Below are 12,709 nucleotides of genomic sequence, written 5' to 3'. Positions count from 1 at the left end.
TTCAGGCTTCCTTCTATAAGTATGCAACATGCATACTGTTTCATCATCTTCTCTGAATTGTAAAGATTAATTATTGTGTCCAAGTCAGTCTTTTAAAAGTGGAATACATCAATCCTAAGGAAGATTTAATCCTGTTTTGTTCATCATAATCCAGCAAATACTTAACACACACCTTACTCTCAGCCTGTGCTGGCCTTGGAAAATACCAAGAATTTCCAGTTCCTCTTGATTATTCCCCCACGTCAGCAGATTCCTATTCCTAACTCCCAAATACACAGGATTGAGGTAGAAACTCAGTCCTGTCTTGTGACGCTTCCAGGCTGGTGGGATTACTAGTTGGTTGCGTCAGAGATAGCTGCCTGGGGCTTCTGGATATGGAAATGATCCTTACATGCAAGGGCGCCAGACATCAGCCTACAACCAACCTGCTTTCCCTTCACTATAAACTTAAAGCACTTTGTTTTTATTTATGTATTTTTTCTTTTCAAGACAAGTCTCTGTAGCCCAGGCTGGCCTTGAACTTGCACTTCTTCTGCCTCAGTCTCCCAAGTGTTAAGATGACAGGCACTCGCCACTGCATAGCCAATCGTTTCTGATTTGCAGCCTCCTGCATGCACAGCTAGTTCCTATGTGTCCCTTTCCCCTGGCCTTACAAACTAGTCAATGACGGTACCATGCATGTCACACTTGTTTCCTGGTGATTCCAGATCCTACGTATTTACATGATATAAACCTTGGCTACTAGAGGCCATTGCTGTGATGAATCAACAGCCAGAGGCAGCCATAATTATAACGACAACATTAATTGCAGCAAAAAGTGCTTATACTGTGTAATAACAATATATTTCTGTACTAATACATTAAAATGCTACACACAATGATGATAATTACTGTTATTCCTTCACTTCCTAATTACAGTTACTTTCTTTGGCTGCTGAAGCGCTCATATTCTCGTCCCAGAGCATAACAATTTAATGACTCCTCCTGCTTCTAGTCCTGTCTTGAGTCCTGCCTCCATGCAGCAGCCCACAGTTCTGGCCAGTTCAACCAAGGATGGTGATTGCCTGTGGTGGCTCATTGTACCTGCCCTTCCCAAGAGTGAACCGCACCACTTTCACCAGGACTTCTGGCCCTCAGCTCTTCCTAAAAGCACAACTTGACCATGGTGAATGCATTAGTAATTAAGCGTAACCAGGGCACAAAGATACACAAATAGATAAGCATTGTAAAAACTTGAAGATAGCTAGAATGTGATATAGTCAAAGTGTACAGATTTATGAGACATGAGAAACCAGAATATTAGAATGGGATACATAAAATTATATGTAGAAAATATTTACAGGGCTAAATGGAAGGGGATTGCAGAACAGAAAAAAAAATGACAAGACTAGGGTTAACAAGACTTCAGGGTTTTTTTTTTTTGTGTGTGTGTGCTGGGGATCAAACCTTTGATGTTGTGCTTGCTAGGCAAGCGCTTTGCCACTGAGCTGCATCCCAGACCAAGACTTATCTTTTATTTGGGAGGAATAGCATCTCTATTAATAGGGATTGGTTATTGAACATTAGATGTAGAGTACAACAACTCCTAAATTTGAGCCCAGCGTTTGTTTACCTTGATCAGAACCCAGTCTCTTTGAATCAATTTCCTTATCTGTACAATGGACTCAGAGATATTTACTTTGAGTAATTAAAAACAATAGATAAATCAACATATACTAAATACCGAGGCAGAGCCTGGCTAAAATGGAACTTTAAAATAATAGTGTCCTTGATGCAAAGAACACTAGAATGTAAGTCAGATAATGCACTATCACTTCAGGAGCTGTGAGGAGCTTGGTACTCAGGATACGGGGGCCTTTAAATTAGCCAGGAAGGACAGGAAAAAAAAGGTGGGGTAAGGAGGAGCTGGAGGGTTGAGGACATGCTGGCCTGGCTTAACTAGCCTGGCCTGCCTCCAGGACGGCAGTGTCATAGGCTGAACCCTGCCAAGGCCACTGCAGCGCCCTTCCAGGCTGGGATGTGGGGCTTGAATTCCGGGAAGTCGGTGTCCTCAGTAGGCCTGGTGGACTGTCTCCACCAGTCCTCAAGGTGGTTCCAGGAGAGCCTGGCACAGAGGGCCACCTTCCCCCCTTCCCCCCTCAGACATGAGCCAGGTGGTCGGAAATACAGGAATCAATCTACTAGCAAAGAAAACTCGACTTCCAGTCAGCTTTATCCCTATAACAGCAGTACCTTTGTTCCTGTCCAGCAAATTTGTGGCCTCCGGGAGGCTGCTCGGGCCTATCGTGAGCTGGCTGGGAACATGCAGTCTTTTGATAATGGCCCTTTATCCCAGACTAAATCAAAGGAACAAACTTGCAGAGGACGGCATCAGTAAACACAACCAGCACTTTGAGGGCTGACTTGAAATGGAGAGCCACCTCCAGGGGAGAGACAAGAGTCTTCTCCTACATTCCAAACAGACAGGAACTTTGGGCCCTGCTCCCCCCCCCCCCCATGCGGATCCCTTCTCCCAGTGGCTCCAGCGGACCCTGCATCCACCGGAATCCTTCCAGAGTATTCACCCACTGTCCAGCCCTCACACATGGTGCGCAGGTCAGGCTGTGCCCAGCTCTATGCTACTGCATATTGTACGGGGTAGAACATGGCTCACAGCCTAGGCCTTGCCCCGAGTGACTCCGTTTACTTCATTTTGAGTGCAAATGTGGAAGAAGAGCAACTCTGCATCTGCTGTACAAGTAAACAATCATTCAGTTAACACCAGCACAGACTAATAATGTTTATGCAGTAAAATCTGACATCTGTGAATTTATCCAATTAAATCAGGACTGTATAAACACTCGGATAAAACAGGCCTACAAGCTACTCTTTTTTTTCTTCCCTTTGTTTTGTGGGCCTAGGGGACAGGGTTCATACTTTCTAGGCAGGTGCTCTACCATGTTAGGCATGCCTCTCCCAGCCTTGTGAGCTGAAAGGTGTAGTCTGCCATTAACCATGTTTTCACAAATGGACTACTATATAGTATATGATGGGGAGGGGGTAAGCTCCTCAAAGCTGCACCTGGGACACTTTACCCACACACTGACAATTCACTGGTGTTGGAATAAGCAAAACCCTGGAGAACTAGAGCTCTAGGAAGCTCCATCTGTGTAGGACACAACTGGGGGCACAGGATGTATCAGCCAGAAAGCCTGTCTGTCATACCAGACAGGTAGAAATTCTTTACCCCTTTGATTGTTTTGGAGATAGTTTTACCATGGAGCTCAGCCTGGTCTAGAAATCACAGGAAAGGAAAGAGGAAAGGAAGGAGGAGGTGGAAGAGAAGAAAGGAGAGAGGAAGCGAAGGAGGGAGACAGAGTAAGAGTGATCCAAGTTTCGAGGCCATAAGTGTATGCATATAGTTGATTCGCATTTAGGCTGCCTTCTTGCTGTACCAACCAGTAAGACAAAGGCAAGCATAGCCAATGAGGTCAAACCTGTGAGCTCAGCCTGCCTCACAGATATAAACCATCACTGACAGATTTCCAATGAAAATGGTTCCTTTGAAGTGACAAAGATGAAGTAACTCTCGGCATCTAAATTACAACCTTCAAAGCATAAGGCCTGCTTTCATAAAAGCACACAGCCTGGGCAGGGATCTACCAGGAGAGAAATTTAATTATCTATAAGATAACAGTTAATGATACAAGATACTTTGTTAAGTAGCAGTTTCCTAACACCCCAAGTGAGTAAGGGAAATTCTGTGAGGTCTCTGAAATTCCTCCAGCATGGTCTGAAGACTCCAGCATGGAGAAGAGCTTTGGAGAGCAACACTCTACAAGCCAGTGAATCTTCATCATTGGTATCATCATCTAACTATAGATCACAAAATCCCCAGATGATAAGCAAGTCTAAGTGTGAAAATGACCAGAATAAAAACGGTTCCAGGGCCGGGAGTTTGGCCTAGTGGTTGAGTGCTTGCCTAGCATGCACGAAGACCCAGGTTTGATTCCTCTGTACCACATACATAGAAAAAAGCCAGAAATAGTGCTGAGGCTCAAGTGGTAGAGCTCTAACCTTGAGAAAATCCAAGGACAGTGTTCAGGCCCGGAGTTCAAGCCTATGACTGGCAAAAAACAAAAACAAAACCAAAAAAACCCAAACGGTTCCAGCTTCTGTGCATACATTTATACACCAGGCTTCCAGGATTATCTTTCTGACATTTTCAGCCCAGGTCCTTTCTTAGGCTCTTTGCACTTTGCATGTAGGGAGTCTCTTATTCTTAGGTGCCCACTAGAGGAGCCAAGGGTGCCCCTCTGGCCATAGAAAAGCAGAAGAACCAGGGGCCCCACTGCCAGGATCATGGGATGGGGAGGCTCTTACCACCAGCATAGTCAAGGTAATTGAGCAGACACATTTTGTATGAGTCTTGCACCATTTAGTTCTTGTGTTCTATGTGGCCCGTTTTTTCATCTGGGGAACTCTGTTTTCTGCTAGCTCTTTTTGTTGTTGTTAATTTGACTCCCTCTGGGCTAACACAAAGACAACTCCTTTTCTTTTTGTTGTTGTTGTTATTGGTTGTGGGGCTTGATCTCAGGGCCTGGATGCTGTCCCTGAGCATCTATGTGCTCAAGGCTAACACTTTACTACTTGAGCCACAGCACCCCTTCCAACTTTTGAGTGGTTAGCTGGAGAGAAGAATCTTATGGGGACTTTACTCCTCAGGCTGGCTTCAAACTGCAGTCCTCAGATCTCTGCCTCCTAAGTAGCTAGGATTACAGGAGTGAGCCACTGTGCCCAGCAACATTTTTTTCTTTTGAAATGGTCACCTCAAAGTTGCAATCCCTTTGCCTCAGCCTCTAAATGCTGGGATTACACTATACCTGGCTTAAGTCCTTATGTTTAACTATCGGCTTTTTATCTCACAAGATTCCCTCATTTTTAAATTGCTGAGTCTCCTTTTTTATTCTCTTTGAACTTATGAGTCAGCATCTTTAAAAAGAAAATTCCTTTAATGGCATTGTTGAAGAGGATCAAGAAAAGCATGGGAATGTGTTCAATCTGCAAAACGTTCCCTGAAAATCAACCCTTTGTGTCATTATTTCCTGCAATTGTCTCCTCTTCCATCTATACCCCCTCACTGAGTCAATGCCTTCGCTGTTCAACCTTACTCATGTATTCACACATTAAGTATAATTTGAACAAGGGCGAACATGCACACTCCTTTATCTTTTACAATAATGATGGAGGAGAACATTCTGTTCCTCTCTTGAACTTTTTCTCATCCCTCCTATTGTTACCTCTTAGCATAAGGCTTTGGATTGTTGCAGGAAGTCTCCTTGATCATCACATTTTACTTATCATTCTGTGAGGGGGAAAAATGGGCAATTCTCATGTACCATGTATTATCATTTCATGCACGTTTGCATTTCAGTATAGTGTATTTGTGTGTGTACACGCACACACGCACGCACACATGCACACATGTACCCAGGCCAGCAATGGGCGCTTGAACGGAGGACTGCATGCACTCACTTGGCTTTTTCCACTCAAGGCTGGTACTCTACCACATGAGCTACACCTCTGCTTCAGGATTCTTGGTGACTAAGTGGAGGTGAGTATCTCATAGACTTTCCTATCCAGGTTGGCCTCTTGAATAGCTAGGATTATTGGTGTGAGCCAAGGATACCTGGCTAGTAGTTCTGATACATCAGGTGGAAAATAGTTCTTTTCGCTACAGGGATAGAATGCTAAGACAAATTTATAGGAAGTCAATTTATTAAGCACTACCAGGTTTCTATCCAAAACAGCCATATTAATGAAAATTTCCCAGAATCCCTAACATGTCAATGGCATGATTTTCTCCCAAGAAGGTGTAGCATGGAACATTTCTCTGACCTCTCCTTGAAAAGCCTCTGGGGTTTTAGAATATGCTGGAGATCCTGATGTAGATTAACGGGACTGCAGGAGGGGCCCACTGTCCTGAGAAACAGGACAGATCAGTTCCTTAGCTTATTTTCAACCTAACAAGCTAAACTGGATACTTTGTTGTTATCTGGGAAAAAACAAGATGTCTTTTCTAACAGTGTTTTTTTATTTCTAGGAGTTAGGACTAAGCTTGGGACAAATAATATTCAGTGCACAAAACTGCAACTATTCCAGTAAGACAGGACATTTGTTCAGGGCATTTGCTTATAACACGGGATTCACATTCAGGTAACAAGATAATGGTATAAAGAAGCACACTGACTTTTAAAACTTGTAGTTTATACTGGGTGCTAGTGACTCACACTGTAATCCTAGCTACTCAGGAGGCAAAGATCTGAGGATTGAGGTTTAAAGCCAGCCTGAGCAGGAAAGTCTATGAAACTCTTAAGTACGGAAAAGCCAGAAGTAGAGCTTCGGTTCAAGTGGTAGAGCATTTGCCTTAAGCACAAAAAATCAAGTCCCAGGTCTAGTGTGTGCGCAGTCCCCTGCCCCCCAAATTATAGTTTACAAATAGTAATTAGACAGTGAGGATAAAATGGTTCTGATTATTTAAAAAGTGCTGATCTAAATTAGGATATGTTAGGTATTCTAATTTTTGCATCAATCTCGAACTGAAATGTAAGTTCTATGGCAGCAGGAGTCTGCCCTACTTTGCTGAGATCTACCCAATGCCTGGCAGAGGAGGTATGATAAATACATTTTGAGGATGTACATTTTGGTTTTGCTTTAGATTGAGGAGATAAAATTTTAATTTCTTTAAAAATTTTGTTGTAAAGGTGATGTATACATTATAGTCATACAGGTCAGGTAATGAGTACATTTCTTTTTGAACAGTGTCACCTCTTCCTTGTTTTCCCCAATTTTTTGCCTCCCAAACGCCTATGCTCCCAAGTTGTATAGTTTATTTTCAACATAGTGTCTAGTGAGTATCACTAATGAATTTGTTCAGTTTTTGTCTCACTATTTCTGTGCTTCTCCTTGCTCTCCCCCAAACAGATAAACTCACATACAAGACAAAGAGCACAAAACTCAGTAACAGTGATAAAAGGGGAACCCCCCCAAAAAAACCCACAAAAAGTAAAATAAAAACCCCTCTTATGTCCATTTCTTGGAGTTTATTTAGATAAACATAATTTTATATGATCACATGCAAATAGCTATTGAGCCTTTGTGATCCTCTCCTAAGAACAGCCTCCTTTGGAGACCATACATTGTGAAATTAGATATTTTTACTTAAAATCCTTGTAGTGAAAAATTGGAGGTCTAAAAACAAAGATTTGTGGTTGTTGGTGGCTTTTTTTGGTTGTTTGTTTTTTTAAGGTGCTTTGAATCAAACCCAGGGCATCATATATGGTAAGCAAGTGCTCTACTTTGCTACACCCCAGCTCCAAATTGTTTAAGGGTATAGAGATAACCTAAGTGTATCTGACCATTTCAGCTAAACCACACAGGAGTCAGAGTACATGGAGATGGACTAGAAAAACCTCATGAGTAGGATTAAGGAAATGTAATCCACACCTACCCGTTGGAGTATCTGTCCAAATGGGCCAGCATTGGCACAGGTGTGGTCTGTTGGCAGCCATATCTCTGCCATGTGATCCCATGCTCTGGTTATAATTCACTGGATTCAGTTGGACACAGGGTCCAAGCTAGGCCAATGAGATTTGTCTCCTGGAAATCTGATAAGGAATTTTAGAAATCTAGGTAATCTAGTTCAGTGGTTTTCAACAAAAGCAAATGTTGTCAACCAGAGATCCAGCAATATCTGAAGGAATTCTGACTATCACAACTAGGTAAGGTGGATGAAGTGCATATAGACAGCCAGTGTGTAGAGTTTAAGCATCATCCAATGTACAGAACAGAATGCACAGAAAAGAATGACTTAACTTTGTATAGTGACTGTGTGAGGTTGACAGATTGCTCTACATCTGAGTGTTTAAACAGAGATAATGCCCTTCAAAATGAACTATATCCAGCTTGCCTCTGTGAAGATAGTCTTTCAGGCTCTTCTGCTTGGGCTGACCTGAAACCAAGATCTTCTCATTCTTAGCTTTCCACAAAGCTTGGGGTGGCTAACCTCAAACTGTGATCTTCCTGTTCCCTTTACACTTAGGTGCCAGAGTGAGTCTATGCTTTTTAAAGAGCAAAGGGATATAGGACATGCCTGAAGCCTGCTTACCAGACTTTTTGGAAATCAGAACACTGGGCCAACCTGCTTTGCTACTATCTGTGAGCCCCACCCATTACTACCAATTCTAGTTCTTATATACAAAGCATTCCATAGAGCTGTGGCTGATCGCACACTTACAGCTGATTTCTGCCATGCAATGTAATTTCTATTTGCAAGTACACCATGAGTCTGGAAGCTGCTTTCATTCCACTATATATAAAACTCAATAAAAGTTGTAATCCTTGTAAGTCATGAGAAATAGTTCCCCCCCTCCCCCGCCCGGCCGTCGTCATACCTCCTGCCCCATACCAGCACTGGGGCTTGTACTCAGGGCCTTGGTACCATTTGACTTTTTCACTCACAGTTGGCATTCTATCACTTGAACCATACCTTCAAGTTCTGACTTTCTGTTGGTTAATCAGAGAAGTCTGTTTGGGCTGACTTTGAACCACGATCCTCAGTTTTCAGTCTTCTGAATATCAAGGATGAGGACTATAGGTTTGAACAATTGATGGACCAGCAGAAAAAGTCTTTTTGATACTCAGTTTCTTCTTGGGTTTTATCTTTTTCTTTACCAGCCACACATACGTGGTTGTTCTAGTGGGCAATCCTCACTAATCTAGCCCTCAAACCCACTATCAGCCACATCAGTGCTCCGTCTTAGATGTCCAATCCCACTGAGTCTTCAGACAACTGCAGTCTCAGCCACTGACAAAAATTTCCTAATAAACCTAAGCAGTTCCCACACAGATGGCCCATTCGACAAGGTAATACCACCTTACTGTCTTAAATCACTGTTTATTTTTATTTATTTTAAATATTTTATTGTTATTATTAAGGTATTGCACAGAGAGGTTCCTGTTTCATATATCAGATAGTAAGTACATTTTTATTTGACAATTTCACCCCTTCCTTCACTTTCCCCATTACCAATGTTATTTATTTAAGAATTTATTTATTTATGTTGGTCATAGGATTTGAACTCTCGGGCCTGGTCATCGTCTCTGGGCTTTTCAGCTCAAGGCTTGCCTCCTACCTCTTGAGCCACAGCACCACTTCCAGTTTTCTGGTGATTAATTGGAGATAAGAGTCTCATGGACTTTAGTGCCTGGGCTAGCTTTGAACTGCGATCCTCAGATCTCAGGCTCCTGAATAGCTAGGATTACAGGCATGAGCCACCATGCCCAGCACCACTGTTTATTTTTAAGCCCCTAAAGATGGGGATGGTTTGTATACAGCAATGAAACCAAAGAAGACAAGGGACAAAGAAGGTAGACTCAAATATGACATCTAGAATTCTGTCTGAGCAGAAGATGCAACCAGTCACTGATGAAATGGAGCATGGGAGCAGATGAAGAGTTTGTTGGAGGCATCTTAGGAAATACATACCTTTGAAGCTGTATAACATTATTGAACTAAATAGCCTATTATTTGCTTTTTTCTAGAGCATTAGCACAGAATCTGAAAACAAATCACATCTAAGACTTCATGAAATAGTGATTTTAGTCTCCTGTCTCGTCTTAGGAGAAAAGATCTACTTTACAAGTGCCCGGAAAAATTGGGACTGATTCTACCACATTTAGTATTTGTTGACTTTTTTTTTTTGGCCAGTCCTGGGGCTTGAATGCAGGACCTGGGCATTGTCCTTGGACACTTTTTGCTCAAGGCTAGAACTCTGCCACTTGAGTCACAGCGCCACTTCTGGCTTTTTCTGTGTATGTGGTACTGAGGAATTGAACCCAGGGCTTTGTGCATGCTAAGCGAGCACTCTACCACTAGACCACACTCCTGGCCCCTTTGTTGACTTTTGGGTCATTTGTTCATTCATCAAATATTTGCTCAACATCTACAAGGTTCTCAGCACTCTTCTGAGTGCTAGGAATGTTAACTGTGAGCAAAACAGATGATATCCTTGCCCTAGTGGGCAAAGAACGAGTGAAGAAAATAAATAGCAATTTGATAAGAACTAGTTGAGTGCAGTAGTAGTGGCTGAGGGGAAGTGGAAAGAATTGACTCTGTGAAGAGGTGCAAGGGGGAAGTGAACCTTGGCAGTTAAGGAGCCAATAAAAGTACAAAGGCCACTGTGTGGTTAAAGGTTGATCAGATTCTAGGAACTGAGAAACTTCAGGGCTTGACGATTAGTGATCAACAAGCAAGTAAACAGTGTAAGACAAAGTTGGAGAGTATGTCAAAGTTAGAGCAAACAATCCCTCAGAGGCACTATTAGAGGATTTGCATTGCATTCTACAAGATACAGAAAAGTATGGACATGATCTTATTTTAAGAAACTAATAGACAAGGTAAAAGAGAGGTGGGAAAACCTGTTGCAGAATGCAGTGATTCAGGAGAGTGAGAAGTGGCCTGAATTAAAGTTCACTCTAACTTTCTCTCCTTAGGTTCATTTTCTCCCCTTATAAAATACAGATAATAGAACAAATTAAGAAACAATAGACAGTTGCTGTAAACTTCTAGTTTGTGTAAAGATCTGTAATACTTTCAAGATGGATGGTGCTTTTTACTATTCTTCACCAACGAACCTACTTCCTCTAAACCTAAGGTTTCAGTCCAGAAGGAACTTAAAAATGTGTGACCCCCCAAATCCACTGAACCAAATAGTAACTTTTAAGCTACTTCACCACAATTTTTTGTTGTTGTTGTTTACCAAGTTGCTTGACAACTGTGGTAAATGAAGATAAAGATCCAGAGACACACACTTTTGGATAGACTCTGTCTCCTGAAGATACCATTTGATTTTTGTACCTTTCTACAGGGCTGAAGGAAGCTCGCCAGTGTAAGGCATTCTTATTCTGTCTTACATTTAATCCCCTTATCTTAATGCCTTTAAGTTGCTCTGCAACCCTATTCTTCATTCATAGTATACTTTAGTAGACAGACTTAAAACCCTTTTCAACATTGATTTACTATTGATGCTAGTTCAAAAAAAAAATTGGGGTATGGTACATTGGTTTAAAAATGCAGACTTTGTGACTCCTGATTAGACAATAAGACCTAGCTGGTGGCTCATGCCTGTAAGTTACTCAGGAGGCTAAGATCTGAGGATCGTGGTTCAAAGCCAGCCGGAGCACAAAAGTCCATGAGACTTTTAATGTATACAATGTATATCAGTCAATTGAAGTATGGAGATTTAAACTAGTATTTTATCTTTAGTTGTGGGGGGTCACACGTGGGTCTACACTCTGCAAATTTCCGTAGGAGGAAAGTATCAGTAGTGGTGCAAGTTTTGCAAACAATGACATAAGCTGATCACTTCGGAATCCTGAAGTTGTTGAGGGTTACTTATTAAAGCCAGGTGCCAGTGACTCATGACTGTAATCCCAGGAATTCAGAAGGAGGTGAGGATCCGAGGATATTAGTTCCAAATTCACTCTGAGCAGGCAAGTCAGAGGGACTATCAGGATTCTGCCACCACTTCTCTCCTAAATAGGACTGGTGGCTCAAACCAATACTTCTAGCTACTAGGGAGGCAGGAACTGTAGCTTGAGGCCCATCAGGACATAAAAGTATGTAAGCTTCCAACTTAATGGCTGGGTGAAGTGTTGTGTGACTGTCATTCCTAGTAATGGTCACACAGAAACAGAAGTAAGAGGTCACAGTCCAGTGCCACCAAACATCAGAGAGGTTCTGACATGAAAATAACCAAGGCAAAAACACGAGTGGCTCAAGTGTTAAAGTAACCTGCATTCAGCAGGGCCCTGAGTTAAAATTTCATGCAGGCACTAGAGGTTCATATCTGTAATCATAGCTACACTCAGGAGGCAGAGATCTAAGGATCATGGTTTGAAGCTAGCCCTAGCAGGAAAAGTCCAGGTGAGACTCATCTCCAATAAACTACTAAAAAGCTGGAAGTGGGGCTGTGGTACACGTTGAAGAGGGCTAGCACTGAGAAAAAGAACCTTTCCAGCTCGTGGGCCGAGTTCAAGCCCCAAGACTGGTCCACAAAAATGGAAAAAAGAAAAAGAAATCCTATCACTAGTCAAAAAAGTAAAAACAAACTAGTTGCTGATGGCTCACATCTATAATCCTTGCTACTCTGAGCTTTGAGGGTCAAGGATCTAGGTTAGCAGTCAGTCAGAACAGATAAATCTTGAGAGATTCTTTCCTCTAATTAGTCAGTACAGACCTAGAAGTGCAAGGTACAGCTCAAGTGGCAGAGTTGGAGCAGAAAGCATAAAAGCTGAGAGTGTGCATGCCACAAAATCACCAAAAAAGTATACAAAAGACAATAAATTGAATCTAATCCAGTAACCGTCAGTTCCAACTGGAAAATGAACAGAGTTCAAGTTCTATTTAACCTATTTTTCGACCAGTGAAATCTGCTAACGGAATTCAATTCTGCTAATTTACACAAAGGAGAGTGGAGCTTGGGTCAAAAAAACCAAAAAAACCAAAAAAAACTTACCGAGGCTCATGAAACTTGCAGCAAAAAAGGTGGGTACCTCACGTGTGAGTCTGATGATCTTGGGGGACCACTAACGTATTTAATTCTAGGTCTGGCAGACCATGCTAATCTGTTGAACAACAACAACAACAAAAACTGAAATGAATTAAACT

Source organism: Megascapheus bottae, chromosome 26 (genome assembly GCF_031878675.1).
Source record: "Megascapheus bottae isolate mThoBot1 chromosome 26, mThoBot2.hap1, whole genome shotgun sequence".
In the NCBI taxonomy this organism is placed as follows: Eukaryota; Metazoa; Chordata; class Mammalia; order Rodentia; family Geomyidae; genus Megascapheus; species Megascapheus bottae.
Note: the sequence above shows the minus strand (reverse complement) of the source record.